Raw genomic sequence first — 15,887 nt, 5'->3', positions numbered from 1 at the left:
TTTTATCTGTTGCTAACTGGACGCTTCTGCAGAGCAGAGATTTTCAGTGAGCACCCCACCCCCTCCAAAAAAAATAAAAATAACAGAAGTAGTTTTTGTGCTGTTTAAAGACAAATTAGTCATATTGACTACAGTGATGGTGGCCTTTTGCTGATATTTGCCGTCATCTTTTATGTTGCGTTTTGCGGAGTCTGAGGTGAACTTTTGAAGCAGGAGGAGCTGCATCCTGAGCTGTCAGTCAGCAGCCAAACTGATTGCTTTTCCTTGGTCTCCATGTGGAGAGGAGCGTCTTTTTTGAGCTTCTCTGCAAACACGGCGACTTCAGCTTCAGTACAGAGAGATGAAAGGTCTAAATTTGGCTCCAGCTTGGGTTTATTTCACATGAAAGTGGTTGTTTTTTTCCTCCCTTCTCTCTTGGATGGGGCTCACATTAATAAATATACTGCCATGGAGCTTTTTACATTGTGTAAAACCATCTGCTGATGCTGAGAATAAGTGACTCAGCTGTTCGGTGATAAATGAGGTTTTACTCCATGGTGACGCTGAACATCTGACAAACAGTAAACAAGTTAAAAGAGCAAGCAGGAGGGGATTTGCACTCATTTAGAGCAAAACTTCGTGACCATCAGGTTGAATGAACAAAAAAAAAAGAAAAAGCCTTTGCAAAAACCAGAAAACGCACAGCTTCATGGATGGGATGGATGAAATGTGTCAGCCCAAACAGAAAGGTTCAGTACCTGTTTCAGGTGTTGTGCTTTAGGTCCAGGTCACAGTATTTGGCCCCCACCCACCCTGGAAAGTGGTGGCAGCAAAATCACAATCCTCACAGATTGTGCTAAAATGTGTCAAGCATCTCTGCCGTTCTGAGCGGATAATCCAAGCGCACAGTGATTCTTATGAATAACTCTCTGCAATCAGCACCTGCAGGATGTTTATCTGCCCATCTGACAAGCAGGTGTCCATCCACTGGCTGGGGAGGGGGGTTATGTCATTAAGGCTGTATAACAGTTCCAAAAGGAGTAAAAAAATATTGCTCAAAATGTCAAGGGGGAAAAACAGACTTCAAAACTTTTCCTGTTTAAGAACAAAAACAGAACTTGTGTCTGAACAGTCCTCCCTCCTGTTTCCTGGGTCCATCCATGTGCATCAATAAAAATGTAATTCTCTTAAGTTTAATGCGTCAAAAACTATTTGCAAACTTAAAATCTTTTTAAGCATTTAAAGGAAACAGAAACACCAGCTAATGAAAGTGGAGCTGTCCTCTCCAAAGTGCCGAATTCATGTAAGGTGACCCCAAAGTGCCAGAGTGTTGACAGTTATTAAGTAGCACACTGCTAGTTATGTGGCATCTCCAGATTAATTAGTCAGAGGTAAGACGACAGGAAAAAAGGAGTTTCACGCGGAGGCGCCTCTCCTCCTCCCACTGCCTCCCTCCCGCAGCAGTCCGGATAAGGGCTCCTCCACCCCGGCTTCTCTCGGTCCTCTCTTCCCGGTGCCCTCCGGCCCGAGCCTGGTCTGGACGCGCGATGCCGCTGAGCGCCGGAGCCAGCTCCGCTCATCTTTTTAGACCTTCCACGGATGCGGGGCTTGGCGCGTGCCCGACGTGTGCATGCCAAAGGATTGGCGCTTAGAGGAGCTCAGGAGGGGGGTGCGGCCATGTGCCTGCAGCAGCGTGCGTGTAGAGGCGCGGTGGCTTCCTGCTACTCGCGCGCCACAGCTGGAAAAACGCGCCCCGGTGCGCCGCGCGCTGCGCTCTCCTCTGCAATGAACGACCCTCGAGACGACGGGTTGCACCACAAAGCCAAAGAAACTTAATCCTCGGAGTGGTAGCCCCCCTGATCCCGCTCAGGAGGGCAGGACAGTTCGGAGGCAGCAGCAGCTCCGAAGCTCTGCACGCTCCCTCCTCCTCTTCCTCCTCCTCTTCCTCCAGCAGCAGAGAGGGATGGAGGGATGATCAGGAAAGGTGGGGCTGGGAGACGGATGGACGGACCCCTGCTGGGCTGTGGAGCGACTTTAAGCACTTACTTCACCCTCCCCTTTTTTTCCTCATCCTCTCTAGATACGCATCTCACACCTTTTTGCTATCACGCGCCCGTGCACGTGGTGCAGGAAGGAGGTGCGTGTCATCACCCCCCTCTAAGTACGATTCTGACAAGACTAAAGGAGGCTGAGATGAATGGAAACATCACTTTCATTAATGACATCCTGCTTGTTGAGCTTCCAGCACAGATCAGCACATGCAGAGCTGGAGAGGTATCTGGGATAGGTTGCCATGACAACTAGGAAGCGACTTTTTTGTATGTGTTTCAGGATATTTTTTCTGCTTTTTTTTTAAATGTGCATTTGATCATTTATCTTTGTGATTGAGCAAAAAGCTGAAGATAATGCTCTTGTCTGCAGCAGCTGCAGACAAACAGGGATGAAGGTCACAGTTTGAACCATCCTTCCAGCAGGACGTTAGCTTTTGCATTTCAACATGTAGGCAACAGAGGATGTTCTCCCTCTCTTCTTTTCCTTTTCCTCTGTCTGTCTCTAAACAGTCTGCTCTATAATTATTTCCATGGTTACCGTTTAAGATGGTAAGCTAAGCCTGATGAACTATGTGGTACTAATCTTTTTTTTTCCCTCCACAGCCTGCATTATTTTCTCTCATCTGTCGCTTCTTCTTCTTGTTCTTCTTCTTCTCCATCTCGTGCTGCGTTCCTGCAAACATTTCATCAGCTTTCTTATCAGCTTAAAACCAACACTTGATTTAAGAAGCTCACGCAGCTCCAGCGCTCACGCCTGTAATCCCAATGTAAACAAGTCAAGACCATCAAGCTTGTCCCAAAAGCATCAATCACATCTGGCTGTTGTCAGGGTGGACGCCGTGGGAGGTCGCACCAAGCTGGCAGCTTCAGATTCTGATGCACATCGTCATTCGTGGGAACACATCTGATTCTGAAGCATTAAAGCAGGGAGGGAAAATAACTGCCACTTTACCACATCTCTTGGTGCAAACCAGTTTGAAAACTCCCTTTGTTTCAACATTCACAAGTTTGGTTTTTCCTGCGTGTCAGCTCACACATTTGTGCAAAAATGAAAAGGTCTGTTTCTCCACAAAACAAAGCTTGTAAAGATGGCTGTCGAAGACAGTCATGAATCATTACAAAGTGTGCCAATGAATATTTGAAGGCTGAGCAAATATCAAAAATGGAAAATGAAAAGAGTAGCTTGACATTTAGTAACAAAAGCCTTTACTTCAGCACAACAACATGTTCAGCAGAATCTAGCTGCAGAACACTTCTGCTTAAGGAAAGAAAGGTTGTGAAATAGTGGGAACCTGTTTTATGGAATAATAAATGTCATCACGTGTGTTAAATATGTATCAAATGTCGAGATTATAAATCAAAACTGAACCATATGATACAACATTGAACCAAATCATGGAAAAAGTGAAACGTTGCATCACTGTATATGTTGAATTGATTAATTTAATACATTTTTGTTTTATTACATTAAACTAGGCTTAGAATGAGTCTATTGAAATATTTTTCTTCCTTGTTGCTATTATTAGGAAATTAAAAAATATATATTATTCTGAATGTATTACTTTTTTGTTGTTGTTTTGTAATACTCAAATCAAATATCTAACCAAAACAAGATGGTGACCTAAGATTTGATGTTTGAACTGAAGCGTGGGGAAACCGTAAAACTGCATTTCTATTTTCTACATATCAGATAGTTTCACACAGCTACTTTTTGTTTGCAAGTTTAAGGCTAATAAAAACATGTACGTGTTTTCCTCTATATTGCAGTGACGGTTAAAAAAAAAGTCTGAAAGATTTTTCTCCCGGTTGTCTCAGTGATCTCTGCCTCAGTTCATATCCAGCTGTGGTTCTGCATTGCAATTCACAATCTTTCAAGACTAAAGTGTTAATGAGATTTTAAATGTCCTCAGGTTGGTGAACAAAGCTGATACAACAGCATGTTTCCATGGAAAGACTTCCTTCATCCAGAAGATGAGGAACAATAATGGCTGCTGTTCACACTTTAGGCACTTTCCCATCTTCATGACCGTGAAGAGATGGAAAGTTTGACGCCAGTTTGAATGGTACGTTAAGTCCACAACATGAATTTAATTATGAGTAATTAAGCTGCTGCAGTTTTTATCCTGTTGTTCAAGACTTCTGCCAGAGGAGGCAAAAACTGCTCTGGCTTAACGTGTTGTTTGCCCCCCCCCCAAAAAAAAAACGTTTTCAGAAAACAGCAGCTGATCAAGCAGACAACGAGTCCTCTGAACTGTTTTCTGTCTTTTTGCCTCACACCGGCTTCTCATCTTTGTTCCCAGGGACGATACGGCTGCAGGAGTTTGCTCATCCACCATCATCAAAAGCTGAAGGCCTCAAAACTAATGTCTGGCTGGCAGTTTATTAATAGAGAAACGATCAGTTCAATATTTTCAGATATCGTCTTCAAAAGGTTTGGTCAAATGCTTCCTGACCTTATCAAACTTCCTGTCTTTTGTTCTGACATCTTTTTACTTGAACAGGACCTTTATTCCACTCTATCAAGGCTTCCACTGAAATGAAAATGGAATGTTCCGTTGTTAGTAAGTGTGTGGTAAGTGTATCGTGAATTATTTGTAAGGCTTATGCAAATTACGCACACTTATGACGTACAAGTGATGCTGTCACCTGATGCCACACTCTAGTCATTAGTTAGGTGCAAGTACTGGCTCCTTACTGACTTTACACAAACGTGCACGGATGGTTTGTGCACGAGATACGCAAGTGACACCGGTCGAATGTCTACACAAACTACACTCTATCCAATTTCCTCATTTTTAACAGTCAGGCTGCACGCAAGGAGCGCACACGTATCACGTGAACGGCACCAATGGGCGTCTTGCACAGTCTGTAGGCTTCGTGGGGGTTGAAAAAAAAATCCGTAAGACATGCCTGCGTCTCACCTACTTCCCCCTTTTTTACCCTTACGTGTTGTTTATATAAGGATTTAGTGCTTGGGTTTTTGTGGTGTTTTTGTGGTGTTCGGTCTCAGCAGGTTTAGGTTGATCATCCACAGCTGGCTATAATTACTTAATCCCCCTCAGTCTATTTAAGTGTCTGGTTTTTCAGTTCTCCAGTGTCGGGTCATCTGTTCTGTTCTGCTCTCTTGGGTCACCTTTTTGGTTCTCCGTGGTTTTGTCTTGCTTTGGTTTACTCTGGGGGTGTCCTTCACCACCACATCCTGACAGTGTAACCCTTGTGCTATCCTAGGCACTTTAACGTTGGGTCATCTAGACCCACTAGACAGTGCGCTGAACCTTTTTCTTCAATGATTTGTGATCTTCACTGGTGTCCATGGATTACATGAAATCTTTCCACCTTTATCCACCTTTGTCATGGTAGGGAGAACACGTCAAAGTAAGGGTGGGGTCATCTAAGATAGCACAAGGGATAAGTGTTCACTACGACCTGTCGCCCTGCAGGATGGGCCTGTTTTAGATGTAGTAATACTCTTTTCCTTTGTTCTGCTGTGCTGCATGTCTGTTATCATTGCTTACATCGATGATTCAATTGATCAATTATGGAACAGTAAAGTCAAAGGGTCTTTCAAAGTAAAAGTTGTTTCTAAAAGCAACGGTGAATAGCTTGTAAATGTTGAAAATATGACAAAACAAAAAATAACCCCCAAAAAACTTTCAAATCCTAGGAGTCAACAACTTATAATTTTAATAAAAAGTATAAAGGCATTTTTTAAGATTATTTGTAAAATACTCTGGAAGCCAACACTAAAAGTAAAGAAAAGCTTAACTTTCTTATTTTCTGCCTTGCAGGACAAATAGTCTTATCGAGAAAGTTTTTCAACCGCAAAATTATCTTAGTTTGTCTTGATGACGAGAATTTTGTTCTTAAAATAAAAACTATTGGTGAGACCATTTTTCTTACCCCATTGGTGGCAAGAACGTTTGACTTATTTCTCGCGGTGTCGAAACTTTCTTCATTTCTTGTTGTCTCAGCTTGGTCTTTTGTTGCTTTTGTCTTTTAGCGAAGACACAAAGTCTCTGGGAGCCTCAGTATTAACCACAGGTCACATGACCTCCACTGGAAATCGCACGCCACGTCCATCAGACACCCCCTGTCAGACTGCAGCTCACAAGCAATCAGCTCCACTTGGAGTGGATCCACCGCAGAGCCGACAGCAGCTAGTGTCAGGCTCCATGTTTCAGATGGATTGGTAACAGAGGAGGGGGGGGTCGGTTGACAGGAGGGCACTGAACCAGAGGAGTCGTAACAGAGAAACACCGTGTGACAGCCAGACTCCTGAAGAGCAGAAAAAATGGACGGAGGCGATGGGACCCAGAGTTACATAAAGAAGTGCTGCTCAGGAGGTTTGGCTTTTTGTGACGGCTTGATGGATGGTTGAACATGGTGGAAAGGCTGTACATGCGCAAGCTGCCATTTTTCTGGGCTTTAAGCCAAAGCCGAGTGAGGATGATGCAGCCCAGGAATCGGCTCAGAGGGATCGTAAGTTCTTCAAAACCAACTTCACAAGGAATCAAAGCGATCATTTCCAGTGAATTATTGAGACTGGGGCGTAACAGACATTTTGGAACAATTGCAATGCAAATTTGTCAGAAAAATCAACCTAACTGGCTCTGCTATAAAGACTATCTGCTCACAAAGAGTATGATGCTGATGATGATCCTTCAGTTTGGGAGAAAATATATCATAAGTCAATTCATGTATCTTTCTATTTAGTTGTCAGATGCTGTAAAATTGGACAATTTGTGAGTGTCCCTGCAGCGCTACTTTACTTTTCCTTAGAGTGGCGCTGTGTGCATGACAGAAACAACTTGCTAAAGAATAAACACATTTAGGATCAAAGTTAAAGAACTGAAACCAAACCCTAGTTGATTATCATGTTGCTTTTTTATTTCTTTGAAGTCCTAAGTTCAAGGCGTCATGCTTCTACTCTGACCGTGAGTATGAACGTCATGGAAAGCATACACTTTTAAACTCAGTCCTGATCTTCCATCCCTAAATCTTAGAGGGCCAAATGTTGCAATTCCACCAAAAAAATGCAAGACGCAGGTTTCAGAAGGCAAGAATTTCACATTGACTCCCATGTCCAAAAGTCCGATTTTACACAAGTGTTTACGTTTCACTAGAGCTCAAATTCATGGAAATCCACGGAAACCTGCTTTTGTATCAAAACTCTGTAGTAGTTCCTAAAACCTCGACATTTCTACTGATGTCAGCTTGATTACTGGAAGTGGTGGCTTGAACGCGGGATGTCAAAGCCGGTGTGAACGTAGCAACACATAACGAAGCAAAAGCAGCTTTTCCTGCGACAGAATCCTTTGTGTTAACTGCATAAATGTTACGCAAGTTGAAAGAACGTCAACACTGTAGTGTTGTTAAAGGGTTAAGTCAAAATAAACACATTTATAGCTTTTTAGTGTTTGAAGACTGGAGTGAAGGTTGGCTTGTTTTGGAGCACAGTTCCCGGTGGTCACTTGGTGAACTGCATGTGCTCCATTCAGTTCAGAAAAGCTTCCATCGAGAAGCTAAACTGAAGCACACAAACGCTCAGATGTTTACAGACTTTCAAAATAACTTTCACAGTTAAAGGTGACACAACACTCTAAACCTGCACAATACTGCGAACATATTGCTGCTTTTGTCACATGCACCCACACACACACACACACACACACACACGTCAGGACGAGAACACAGGCCAACTGAGCTCCGTAAGCATCCCACAGAGGCCTCCACACACCACGTAATACAGGCTTATCTTCCTCCAGGGTGAAGAAGGCATCATCACAGAGCGGCTATGAACCTGGAGGTGACAGAGAGACTCAGAGGCGCTGTTGGCCTGACAACAGCAGCCACCCCTTCCCCTTCTTGCTTCCTTCCTCACACTCCGTCCAATTTTCCTCCTTTTCTTTCCAGCGAGTTCCTTCCCTCCCTTTTTCCATCTTCTGTCCTCCCAGTATGCAGATATTCAATTAAAGGGTTGTTGAGGGCAAACCAAAAAGCCAAATGTTACCTCACATTTGTGCACTGCAAAATCTCATTGTGGGGGACCGACCAGCAGAAGGCAATGGATCAACATTTTTTCCCTTCAGTTTTCTTATTGCTACAGTTGAATCAATTTGACATTTCCCATGTAAAAACATACAATTCAATACCAGCTATTGTTTGTGGAAAAAAAAATTCAACAGTTAGCATTCAGTTGAGTAACATCAAAGTGGATCTAAGGAAGGTGTCAGGTTTTTATTTTATTTTTTAGATTTAATGAAACACCCCAAAAATTACCCACTTAGGGCAAACACACCGATTGGAGTCCATTCCATTCTCCTAACAGGTACATTTTAGGTTAGGTTTTTGCAGATATGTCAATGGTAGCTTATTAATAGCTCTACTTAATGCTGATATGAATGAAGGTAACAAACCAAACCGCTTCTCAAAATCCTCTTAGGGGTCCGAAATCATTAATACCATAGATTTTTTCCAAATAGAAAGACATTTTCTGAAATAGTTGCACTCTTTTCTCAAAGGGACTAAATCAAGAAATGTTTCAATCAAAAAAACACTTTAAATCTTCTCAGATATTTGAGAAATGTGACTTTGGAGTCAGACTGAAAGCTTTTTCTATTTAAAAATCACTTAAATAATAATAATAATAGAAACATGTGCTCCATCACAGCTTGAATTTCACGTGGAGCTCTGCTCTGCAGAGAATGGCTGTTGTTCCTGCCATGCTGACCACCACCTCCTCCCCTCCTCTCCCCAAATTCTGTTTTTCCTCTTTTGTCCGGCTTTGTCGTCAGGGTTACAGCAGCTCCATCAAGGTTATTCTTTGTGCCGGTCCACATCCATCAGCAGCGCACCACCCAATCGGGTTCACAACTGTTGCTCTGTGGAAGGGAACAGGAAGCTGGAGGTTTTTTTATTTTAAAAAAAAAGCGCCGTGGCCTTGTGAATGGTTTACTCTGTAGCTGCTAAAAAATATTTTTGATTTCTCAGCTTGAACCTTTTGAGCTGTACATGATTTTATACCAGATTCCATTAGAGTTGATCCTCAACTGTCCAAAGACACTGCCCTCCAGAGGCTGTGGGCTTTATTACAGAGCAAGGCTGAATTTAGACTGTAGGATTTTATTTTATCATGAGCGACTGTTTCCAATCATCAAAAACAGAACCTCGAGATTGTTTGGTCTGATCAAAGGTGGACTTTCCTCTCGGCTGGGCTCCTGAACCTGAGTTCTCTCAAGTCCTGAAACAGTGTAGGTGGTTCTGTTTCGGGATTCTGGTGTGCAGAATTCATGGCTATTCCAGCCACACACCATCACACTTCCGCCACCATGCCTGACTGTTGTTCTCATGTTCTTTTTGAGTCCAGACATTCACAGGTGCACTCCTTCCAGAAAGTTCCTCTGGTGTTTCATCAGAACATTGTTCCAGAGGTTTTGTGGAGCATCCAGATGTTCATCTGTGTTCTCGTTGCTCAGCAGCAACTTTCTCCATGTTTGTCTCTTTCTGACTGCCGGATCATGGACGCTGACCTGAACCTGAGACCAGTGTGGTCTGACCCTCCTTCCGTCTTCTTCTGCTTCTCTAATGACCTTTCGGATGAGTTTTTGTTGGGTTTTTGGACTCATTTTGATTGTTTGCTCCTGAATCCTGAGTCTGCTGAGTCCCAAAGTCAGCAGACAGGACTGTTACCCTTTCAGACTGACACATGTCAGACTTAATTTCTCATTTGTTCTTAAATTTCTTTAGATCCAGTGAGAAAAGTTTCTTTCTGAGATCCTCCCGTTTCTTTACTTTCAAACAAAGTATACTAAAGCTTCCCGTAAAGTTTTGGTTAATCCCTTCCTTCAGAAATATAATTCAGTTCTGAATCAGTTTGAGTGACAAATGTGCAAAAACATAGGAAGTAAAAGAAGTGAAAGCAAGACAGACTTCCCTGCAGAAAAAGCCACCATCTGGCGGGAAGGTGAACCTGCGCAGCGTTTGAAGCCGACAAGTTTGAGGAGTTTAAACACACGAAGCAGCTGCAGCAGGCGTACTTCATCTCGCGCTGGTGTATGCAGATGTGGCGGAACAAATGACGCAGGAGCTGCTGTCGTTTGATGTGGCACCAGAGAAATCTGCTGGTTTGTCTGTCTTTTGATGGAAAGGTGTGACCGTAGGAGTCAGAGCCACAGGCGCAAAACTGCAGAGGATTTTCCAGACTCAAACAAATAGAAAGGTGCAAAAAAAGAGGTGGAAACAAAGATGGACGGTTTATAAATGAAATGATGAAATAGTATTTGTGTGCTCCCAAAAACAAAATAATTAATTTTAGAGAATAATCAATTTAAAGATTTCATGATTTGATGATGCATCTTGTAAATGAAAATTGTGATCATGTAATGCCAGCCTTGTTTATCCAAAATGCAGACAAAAGACAAGTCACTCACATAAAAATGAAAAAAAAAAAGCATCAAACTGATGCTAACTCAAATTCCCCTGAAGTTGTTCCCCTAGGGAAAATGTGAAAATGTTTTTAAATTGTATAAACAGTCTGAATTCGTGGTTCCATCCCTGTCTCTCGCCCCACCAGCTGACATTGCAACACACAAACCAGTTTGGTTCTGTATCAAAATCAGCAGCAAAGACACCAGCAGAACATTTCATCTGAAAACGGTGAACAACAGCAGAACAACAAAAACGCAAGAACCAGAACAACCAACCCTGATGCTTTAGTTTTTTCATCCAGGAGCAGAAAGCAGGAGGTGGAGGAATCTCTGAACTACACAGCTGGGTGTTGATGCTTTACTGAAATCAACACAATCAGGGAGCACAGACCCCAACATGTCTGCCTTTCTTTTTATTTTAATTATTCATCATGTTGAGCAAAAAGGAAAACTTCATAAAAGAGCTTTAAACTTAAGAGTAATATATATATATATATATATATATATATATATATATATAATTCAGTTATATATAAAATGTAATTATATATAATTACATTTTAATAAACAACAATTTATTGGTACAAAAAGAATAAAACAGAATTTCTCCACTTGAGGCTGAATTTCCTGTGTTGTGGTTCTCTGGTTAAAGAAAAAATAAAAGATTTTTCATTCTTAAAAGTAACTAAAGTTAGAAGTAAGTAAGTGGTAAAGTAAAAAAATAAAAATAAAGTTATTTTATTTTTATTATTATTTTTTTTTAACTTGTCCTGTCCAACAGCTAGGCAGACAGATGAGAGCTGAGGGCCTCTTGTGTTGGACATATTTTACTTTAACAAGAGGGGTTATTAATCTTCAGACAAACCAAAGGTATGTCTGAATAAACCCCTTTTGTAATTGAGGCCAAACTTTATTAATTTCAATCATGTTTGAAAATCTTTGGTGTTGGACCGGACGGAAAAGGAAAAAAGGGAAGAAGAGAGAGGGACGTTACACTGTCAGAAAAAATGTGCAAAATTTGTACCTTTAGAGGTACAATGGCTTGTCACTGGGGCAGTACCCTCAAGGGTACAAATGTTGTACCCTTTCATATTGGTACGTATCTGTACCCTTCCAGTATGTACCTTTCAAAGGCAAATATGTACCTCTGTGGACTAAATTGTACCTTATAGTGCTATGGTACCATAATGTACCTTTAAAAAAGGTACAAATTTGTTCTTTTAAGGGTACTGCCCCAGTGACAAGCCGTTTGTACCCTTTGATGGCAAATTTGTACCAGATACAGCACATTAAAAGACCAGTATACTGTTTATCACATTTATTAAACATTCAAAACAATTACAATTCTGACATTACACAGTATGTACAGTATCACAACAGGATGCATACATTTACAATTATTAGCAATTTTACAATAATGAAAAATCTATATTTTTCCTTCAGTTCACATTGCATTCATTGTAACTATAACCTTAACATTTGATCAATTGTAAACAGCACATAGCACTTCAGTTACCATTTTTAAACCATGAAATAAAACTTGTGACATTAACAAAAGAAGCACTAGACCTCATTTTAAGTACATCTTTCTACTGCATTCTACATTTTCTAAAAATAGATAATAAAAAAGTAAACTTATAACCAAGTTTAAATGCATAATTTAAATAATAAAATGCATAAATGTGATAAGATAATATTGATACGAATTCTAAAAAGAAGAACTATAAAACACACTAAAGATTACCAAGGATTACGTTTATGTCAATACCTAGTAGATCCTCTGCAAGCATCTCTTCTCTTGCTTCTTTGGCTAATGGAGCTTTTCTTTGAACAAGCTCAAGCACCTTTGGCACAATACTGGTAAACGCCGTCCTTGAAGCGCTGGCTTAAACTGACAGGTGATGGATGCATTCGGTCAACATCAAACAACTGAAAATTGAAGAAAATTAGAAAATTAATCATTCACTTTAACTAAAACAAACAAAAGACATAAAACACTAATATTCTTTGTTGCCCCTTTCATTGCCATTTCCCTTTAGTGATCCCATTGTATAAATATTATTTGGCTTGAATGACTATATATTTATATATGGGTTTAGAAAATTACAATGTTTTTACAATTGAGTTAAAGCTGTTAATGGTCATTTTAGCAGATGTCTCAGCTTATATTGACATTCAAAATGTATTTTAAGCTGAGAACTGATTTAAAATGTCACTGACCCGTGAGGTTGTCTTCAAGAAAGGGTAATTCTTTAGTATATCCTCTCGCACCTTGCTGTACTGGATATGCAGGACATTCACATGATCTTCAACGGATGATGCATCCTCACCAATGACAGCAACCACCTGTTGGATCAAATTTAAAAGTCCATATTAATAATAAAAAATACAACTGCAAGCACTGATACTGGGGTTAAAGCACTTTGAGATGATGTTTAAAGACAGTTTGTGCAGAGTGGTTTGGAGTTGATCAGAAATTAACTTCTGAGTTGTAGGCGGGGCTATTGACACAGTAGTTACCTTCTGCTGATGTCCAATCATCCCTTTGTTTACGCCCTCTCCCGCTAGCTTAGTCCATCCAACCTAAAACTAACATTAGTGGTGAAACCAAAATGGTGAGCAATATTGAAGCTTTCCGGCCATAGTTTAGATCAAGCTCAGACAAGTATGATGAAGATGTTAATGGATCTGTTTGTCTGCAAGTGGAAGCATCAGAATAGAGCAGAGCAGAGGGACTCGGACCCACTTCATTTCATGTGGTGCGTCACAATAGAGACCTTCCTCAAACTGCATTTATTTTGTCTGTTCTTGATTCATCCCAATTTGAGTAAATACTCAGATGTGCAGTTTTAAACGTGTTCTTTTAAACGTGCTCATGAGAAAAATACTGCGACATGTTAAAAATGGGGGACCCACTCCAATGAAAGTTATTTTTTAAAAAGTAGCATTTTTATGATGACATATTGTTATAAGATTTAAGAATAATACTGTGTTTCTGAATATTTATTTTCTCAAATTGGGATGAATCAGGAGCAGATGAAAAGATGTAATTTGAGAAAGCTTGTAGTTGTTATGTACAAGCTACATTTGGCAGGCCACAAGCTCCCTGCTCTGCTTGTCTTCATTCTCCTCGTCTGAGTTGGCATCTGGCTCACATCTATAAGGCTGGATAGCTCCAATATTGCACGCCAATTCTGTTGCTTGGGGGTTGTGAGGGACTGTAAGGTAACGGGAGCGTAAACAATGGCATGATGGGAAGTTAAGGCCGGTTAACTCTGCAAAACAGTCCTGTCAAGAACTTGAAGGTGAATTCCAATTGAACTGCAGAAACCATGTCCCAGAAAACATTTTCCCCCTCAAAAACTGCATAATCAATGTCTGTCTTTGTCTAATAATAATTATATTATTATTATTAAAAAATGTTTTCAATTATATTGAAAACATTTTTTCAATATAATTGAAAAAATTGAAATGTTTTCAATTATATTGAAATGTTTTGAAATTGAAATGTTTTCAATTATATTGAAAACATTTTTTGGCTGGTGGGAACGGGGATCGAACCGCAAACCCTTCGGTCATTGAACGACCCGCTCAACCACCTGAGCCACTGTCGCCCGTATAGTCAATATCTTGTTAATTATGCAGAGCTTTGTTGAAGGAAATACAGAAGAATTATATGCTTGTATGATGAGGACAGTATTCCAATGTGTTGTGACTTACTCGGTGCAATCTGCTGTTTCCCTAGAAAACTTTAAACTAGTTTGGATGATATGCCATACTGCACTGTTTGACAACTAAACTGAATTGGAAAGACAGCCTGACTTTGAATGCTTGAAATGACTTTGTGAAAAGATTATTTACTTACTTTGGCAAGAGAGGTGTCTTCAAGTCTTCGTCTTGTTGTAGGACTGTGTTGTAATATTATGGTGTCATCTGAGTCCACTTCAAAATCTCCACTTGAACTGCTATTGCAGCTCTATGCAGGACAACTCGGCTGATCTGTCAAAATATTAAAGCTTTCAGTTACTGTAATATTTAAATAAGTATGATAGCAAAAACAAAAAAAGTAAAAACAAAGATTTTTAAATACTGACCGACTTAAGTGTTTAGCAGATTTATTATCTTGTCTAAGACAGCAATAGGATAAAAAACTCACTTATTTGCCCGTGTTTTGTTCCCCACACTATCCTGTCAAATAAATCATCAACCCCTCAGACTCCTATTGATGCAAATACATAATCAAAACTCTTCAGCTCAAAAACGTTCTTAATTTAGCATGTACTTTAAAGCAAAAACACAGATTATTTCCCTTGGAAATAAATTCAGGCATCAAAGGGGAATTTACCCAAAACCATTCAAAACAAAATAGATAAATGACAATTTAAAAGAAAAACTTCACCTTCTGGATTTGTATCTTCGGCCAGACAAATTTCCAACACACCAAAGTTTGGGTTTTTCAACAGGAGATCAAAAACCTGCTCATCAACTTCTGTCTTTGAGTCATCAAACACTTTCAAGTCCAAGGTTGGGATGTTGAACTTTTTGGCAGCTGTGAACACAGCAAAATTATGTTTAGAATACAGCACAGAAATTATCTTTAAATTAAAAAGCAATTAAAAAAATCTGTTTGCATCACAGCTGACAGTTTATCCACAAAGTTGACTGATTCCTGTAAAGAAAAATGCTGGAAATTGTGATGTTTCCACTCAACGCATTCCCAAAAGGATTTGAAGGTCAGCTGAACTTCAAAACATTTTTTTTTTTTGGCGTTCGACATGTTCACGCACAGCTTGCATCTTTCCTGGTGGGAAAAAAAATAATATATTACAAAAAAGAAAAAACATTACAACACCAAAAGGTACCAACACAGCATTTATTCAGATCTAAGCCCTGTTCCAAATGAATTAATACATTTTAAAATAGTAATGGCAAATATACAGTTCACACTAGCTGCCACAGCAATGTTGCAGAATTTGCAGAACTGCTAAAAAAAAAAAAAAAAAAAAAAAACACTGACGACAATGCACTGGCTTCTAAGGACCTACAGATTTATTTCTTGGAATTTCATTAAAAAAAATTATTTTTTCCTGGTTTATAGATGAGTTTTTGGTATGGGAAATCGTGACGAGTATCTGGAATCACGGACCTCCATTTAAAAAAAAAAAATCTGCAGGAGAATGATCAAAATCAACAACACAGTGTAAACTTCGCTTGACCAACAATGAGCGATCATGACAACCTAAACAGTCTGTCACTGTCTTGCATTCGAGAAATGGTGGCTGCGCGCGCACAGCAGCTACGGCAGGCTGACATATAAATGGGAAGGACTGCCATACTGCGGTGTAAAAAAAAAAAAATAAATAAATAAGTTATTGGACTCCTACACATTACAGATTAAAATGATAAACGCATTGAATTCGACGGACCTGAT

The 15,887-nt window shown here is 40.1% G+C and overlaps 1 protein-coding gene and 2 long non-coding RNA genes across 12 annotated transcripts in view; 1 reads left to right on the top strand and 2 right to left on the bottom strand.

The window, feature by feature from the left end:
- Positions 1-15,887, bottom strand: part of LOC101163690 (ras/Rap GTPase-activating protein SynGAP) — a 182,466-nt gene that overhangs the window by 75,374 nt on the left and 91,205 nt on the right. The window contains exon 1 of one of the 10 annotated variants that reach the window (XM_023964292.1): positions 738-1,396. The exons of the other annotated variants lie outside the window; for them this stretch is intronic. The gene's annotated coding sequence lies outside the window, so the exon portion shown is untranslated. Of the gene's footprint in view, positions 1-737; positions 1,397-15,887 lie in introns of those variants that run through there. 10 annotated transcript variants of the gene reach the window in all.
- LOC110016714 lies at positions 2,022-7,423 on the top strand. The gene is made up of 4 exons (XR_002292046.2): positions 2,022-4,093; positions 4,331-4,461; positions 4,532-4,602; positions 6,031-7,423. It is a non-coding gene; the product is annotated as an uncharacterized LOC110016714 (long non-coding RNA).
- Positions 12,343-14,906, bottom strand: LOC111948967. Its single transcript, XR_002874951.1, has 4 exons — positions 14,856-14,906; positions 14,322-14,455; positions 12,677-12,802; positions 12,343-12,385 (listed from the first exon to the last, which is right to left on the bottom strand). It is a non-coding gene; the product is annotated as an uncharacterized LOC111948967 (long non-coding RNA).

Source organism: Oryzias latipes, chromosome 16, assembly GCF_002234675.1.
Source record: "Oryzias latipes chromosome 16, ASM223467v1".
NCBI classification, from domain to species: Eukaryota; Metazoa; Chordata; class Actinopteri; order Beloniformes; family Adrianichthyidae; genus Oryzias; species Oryzias latipes.
The sequence above is the reverse complement of the archived record's forward strand: the minus strand, read 5'-3'. Positions and strand labels throughout refer to the sequence as shown.